A 5,801-nucleotide genomic window follows, 5' to 3' on the forward strand; every position below is an offset into this window, starting at 1 on the left:
ATCACAGCCCAACAGGTCACTGAAACAGACTCAAACCCTTGCAGCACCATCTAAGACCAAGCTGCTAAAGCACATCCTGGGGAAAGATGTTTAAAAGCCAAAGCCTACTGCTGCTGCATGGTCTCCTCCAGTCTATCTGCATGTGTAAAGATTATATTTATGGCTTTTAGGTCATTGTGCTGTTCTTCTGGACATCTGGTGTGGTTCTCTGCTTTCTGAAAATCTGTCAACAGATGTTGCATTTGTTTGTGACTGTGTAAGTGTTCTTAATATGTTGCCAGAGAATGTGCATCTGTTCATTGACTTTAGTTTTAGACTCTCCTTTTATTTGAAGACAAGTCAGTCACCCTATGGTGCTGCCTGCTGAAAGGGAAGTGTAAAGGTAAGATACGTTTTACTCAGTCCAGTGGTTCAGTGACCAGAGACTACAAAGATGTTTCAGTTTTTCAGAAGGCTTTGTATATTTATTATTTGTTCTGAAATTAAAACATTGAAAATTGTTATATGTGGGTTTGTAAACTCTTCTTGTAAGAATATGAAAATTTGACCTGTAACAATATAAGCATAGCTTTTATTAACAAAATAATTCACCGTACATACACATTGGCAATTTTAGCATGTAAATCTTGGTGGGGAAAACTCCAATTTTTTTTTTTAGATGCATGCCAGCAAAGCCACTACACAACACAACACTAAACAATACATTAATTACACTCTAACGGTGACAAAGGTTGCCCAGAAACTGTTAGGGCCTACATAAAGCTGTCCCAACAGCAGAGTCCAAATAGCAGTTCCAACACCTTACCACTGTTACACCTGGCTATCAGTGGAGCCTTGTCTGTCAGCGAAACAGTTCATTCAGCCTCATTTACTGCCTTTAAAAAAACATAGCTGATATGGCTGACTTGCTTAAACAAATGTGGTTTCTACTGACAACTGAGATGTACAAACTATGGCATAAGGGGACTTCGAGCGAATAAGAGGCAATCCGTAATTTTGATTATATAACGATACAGGGCGAGACCCAGATGCAGACACGGGAGGCAGATGGTTCGAGTCTCTGATATTTATTATAATCCAAGGGACAGACAAGAGACAGGTCATGGACAGGGAAAAGAGAGGTATAGAGTGGCAGGCGGGCTCAGAGTCAGCGCAGGCAAGCGTCAAAACCGGGAGGAATACAAAAACGGAGATAAGAAAAAATCAGGAGCACGGGGAAAAAACACGCTGTTTGACTTGACAAGACAAGACGAACTGGCAACAGACAAACAGAGAACACAGGAGTAAATACCCAGGGACTAATGGGGAAAACAGGTGACACCGGGAGATGGGTGGAGACAATCACAAAGACAGGTGAAACAGATCAGGGCGTCACAGTACCCCCCTCTCCCCCTCTAGGGGCGCCACCTGGCGTCCTACCTGGGTGCATACCTGGCTGACCGGGGTGCCGGCGGTGAAAGTCAGCGATGAGGGCCGGGTCTAGGATGTCTTTAGCGGGAAACCGACACCTCTCCTTCAGGCCATAATCCTCCAAGTCAACCAGGTACTGGAAACACCTGCCCCATGGTCGAACCCTCAGGAGGCGTCTCACGGTGTACGCTGGCTGGCTATCAATAACACGGGGGGAAGGGATGGGTCTAGAAACAGAAATTGTATTTTAAATGTTTTTTTTAACCTTTATTTAACGAGGCAAGTCAGTTAAGAATAAATTCTTATTTACAATGACGGCCTACAAAAAGGCAAAAGACCTCCTGCGGGGACGGGGGCTGGGATGATTTTTTTTTTAAATAACATATAAATACAGTGGGGCAAAAAGGTATTTAGTCAGCCACCAATTGTGCAAGTTCTCCCACTTAAAAAGATGAGAGAGGCCTGTAATTTTCATCATAGGTACACTTCAACTATGACAGACAAAATGAGAAATTTTTTCTCCAGAAAATCACATTGTAGGATTTTTTATGAATTTATTTGCAAATTATGGTGGAAAATAAGTATTTGGTCACCTACAAACAAGCAAGATTTCTGGCTCTCACAGACCTGTAACTTCTTCTTTAAGAGGCTCCTCTGTCCTCCACTCGTTACGTGTATTAATGGCACCTGTTTGAACTTGTTATCAGTATAAAAGACACCTGTCCACAACCTCAAACAGTCACACTCCAAACTCCACTATGGCCAAGACCAAAGAGCTGTCAAAGGACACCAGAAACAAAATTGTAGACCTGCATGAAATAACAAAGTTAAATAAAATTCAAAAACAGCAACAATTGAACTGCATTCATTTAACACTTTTTTCTTCAAAATGCGTTAACATGAATGGAGTAGTATTGTTAAAGGCTACGTTTGTGTTGTCCTCTTGTCGTGATGTTTGTTTGTCCTATACAGTGGGGCAAAAAAGTATTTAGTCAGCCACCAATTGTGCAAGATCTCCCACTTAAAAAGATAGAGAGGCCTGTAATTTCATCATAGGTACACTTCAACTATGACAGACAAAATGAGAAAAAGAAATCCAGAAAATCACATTGTAGGATTTTAATGAATTTATTTGCAAATTATGGTGGAAAATAAGTATATTGGTCAATAACAAAAAGTTTATCTCAATACTTTGTTATATACCCTTGTTGGCAATGACAGAGGTCAAACGTTTTCTGTAAGTCTTCACAAAGTTTTCACACACTGTTGCTGGTATTTTGGCCCATTCCTCCATGCAGATCTCTCTAGAGCAGTGATGTTTTGGGGCTGTTGCTGGGCAACACGGACTTTCAACTCCCTCCAAAGATTTTCTATGGGGTTGAGATCTTGGAGACTGGCTAGGCCACTCCAGGACCTTGAAATGCTTCTTACGAAGCCACTCCTTCGTTGCCCGGGCGGTGGTGTGTTTTGGGATCATTGTCATGCTGAAAGACCCAGCCACGTTTCATCTTCAATGCCCTTGCTGATGGAAGGAGGTTTTCACTCAAAATCTCACGATACATGGCCCCATTCATTCTTTCCTTTACACGGATCAGTCGTCCTGGTCCCTTTGCAGAAAACAGCCCCAAAGCATGATGTTTCCAACCCCATGCTTCATAGTAGGTATGGTGTTCTTTGGATGCAACTCAGCATTCTTTGTCCTCCAAACACGACGAGTTGAGTTTTTACCAAAAAGTTCTATTTTGGTTTCATCTGACCATATGACATTCTCCCAATCTTCTTCTGGATCATCCAAATGCTCTCTAGCAAACTTCAGACGGGCCTGGACATGTACTGGCTAAAGCAGGGGGACACGTCTGGCACTGCAGGATTTGAGTCCCTGGCGGCGTAGTGTGTTACTGATGGTAGGCTTTGTTACTTTGGTCCCAGCTCTCTGCAGGTCATTCACTAGGCCCCTGTGTGGTTCTGGGATTTTTGCTCACCGTTCTTGTGATCATTTTGACCCCACGGGGTGAGATCTTGCGTGGAGCCCCAGATCGAGGGAGATCATCAGTCGTCTTGATGTCTTCAATTTCCTAATAATTGCTCCCACAGTTGATTTCTTCAAACCAAGCTGCTTACCTATTGCAGGATTCAGTCTTCCCAGTCTGGTGCAGGTCTACAATTTTGTTTCTGGTGTCCTTTGACAGCTCTTGGTCTTGGCCATAGTGGAGTTTGGAGTGTGACTGTTTGAGGTTGTGGACAGGTGTCTTTTATACTGATAACAAGTTCAAACAGGTGCCATTAATACACGTAACGAGTGGAGGACAGAGGAGCCTCTTAAAGAAGAAGGTTACAGGTCTGTGAGAGCCAGAAATCTTTGCTTGTTTGTAGGTGACCAAATACTTATTTTCCACCATAATTTGCAAATAAATTCATAAAAAATCCACAATGTGATTTTCTGGAGAAAAAATTTCTCATTTTGTCTTTGTCATATTGACAGTGTACCTATGATGAAAATTACAGGCCTCTCTCCATCGAGTTTTTATAAGTGGGAGGAACTGCAGCAGATTGGTGGCTGACTAAATACCTTTTTGCCCCACTGTATTATAGTGTTATTTTAAAAAAAAAATCATCCACGCCCCGTCCCCGCAGGAGGTCTTTTGCCTTTTTGTAGGCGTCATTGTAAATAAGAATTTATTCGTTAACTGACTTGCCTCGTTAAATAAAGGTTAAAAAAAACATTTAAAATACAATTTCTGTTTCTAACCCATCCCTTCCCCCCGTGTTATTGATAGCCAGCCAGCGTACACCGTGAGACGCCCCTGAGGGTTCGACCATGGGCAGGTGTTTCCAGTTACCTGGTTGACTTGGAGGATTATGGCCTGAAGGAGAGGTGTCGGTTTCCCGCTAAAGACATTCCTAGACCCGGCCGCTCATCGCTGACTTTCCACCGCCGGCCACCCCCGGTCAGGCCAGGTATGCACCCAGTGTAGGAACGCCAGGTGGCGCCCCTAGAGGGGGAGAGGGGGGTACTGTACGCCCTGATCTGTTTCACCTGTCTTTGTGATTGTCTCCACCCATCTCCCAGTGTTCACCTGTTTTTCCCCATTAGTCCTGGGTATTTACTCCTGTGTTCTCTGTTTGTCTGTTGCAACAGTTCGTCTTGTCTTGTCAGTCAAACAGCGTGTTTTTTCCCCGTGCTCCTGATTTTTTCTTATCTCCCGTTTTTGTATTCCTCCCGGTTTTGACGCTTGCCGGCGCGTGACTCTGCAGCGCCGCCTGGCCACTCTATACCGTCTCTTTTCCCTGTCCATACTGTCCTTGTCTGTCCCCTTGGATTATAATAAATATCAGAGACTCGAACCATCTGCCTCCGGTCTGCATCTGGGTCTCGCCCTGTTATCGTATATATATCAAAATTACGATTGCCTCTTATTCGCCGAAAGTCCCTTATGCCATAGTTTGTACATCTCAGTTGCAGTAAAACCACATTTGTTTAACGCAAGTCAGCCATATCAGCCTATGTTTTTATTAAAGGCAGTAAATGAGGCTGAATGAACTGTTTCGCTGACGAAAGGCTCCACTGATAAGCACCAAGGTGTACAGTGGTAAGGTGTTGGAACTGCTATTGGACTCTTGCTGTTGGGACAGCTGTTATGTAGGCCCTTACAGTTTCCTGGCGGCAACCTTTGCACCGTTAGAGTGTAATTAATGTATGTTTAGTGTTGTGTTGTGTAGTGGCTTTGCTGGCAATGCATCTAAAAAAAAGGGGTTTCCCACCACAAGATTTACAACTGCTAAAATTAGCCAACTTGTATGTAGGTGAAATTATTTTGTTAATAAAAGTATGCCTTATATTTGTTACAGGTCAAATTTCATATTCTTACAAGAAGAGTTTACAAACCCACATATAACAATTTTCATATGTTTAATTCAGAACAAATAATAAATATACAATAAGCCTCTGAAAAACTGAAACATCTTTGTAGCTCTCTGGTCACTGAACCACCTGGATGAGTAAAACGTATTCTTACCTTTACACTTCCCGTTTCAGCAGGCAGCACCATAGCGGTGACTGACTTGTCTTCAAATAAAAGGAGAGTTCTAAAAACTAAAAGCAATGAACAGATGCACATTCTCTAGGCAAACCATATTAAGAACAACTACACAGTCCACAAACAAATCAACATTGTTGACAGATTTTCAGAAAGCAGAGAACACCACCAGATGTCCAGAAGAACACAGCACAATGACCTAAAAGGCCATAACATAAATCTTTACCACATGCAGATAGACTGGAGGAGACCATGCAGGCAAGCGTAGGCTTTGGCTTTTAAACATTCTTTCCCCAGAGATGTGCTTTAGCAGCTTGGTCTTAGATGGCTGCTGCCAAGGGTTTGAGTCTGGTA

This window comes from Salvelinus sp. IW2-2015, linkage group LG23 (assembly GCF_002910315.2).
Source record: "Salvelinus sp. IW2-2015 linkage group LG23, ASM291031v2, whole genome shotgun sequence".
Lineage (NCBI taxonomy): Eukaryota > Metazoa > Chordata > Actinopteri > Salmoniformes > Salmonidae > Salvelinus > Salvelinus sp. IW2-2015.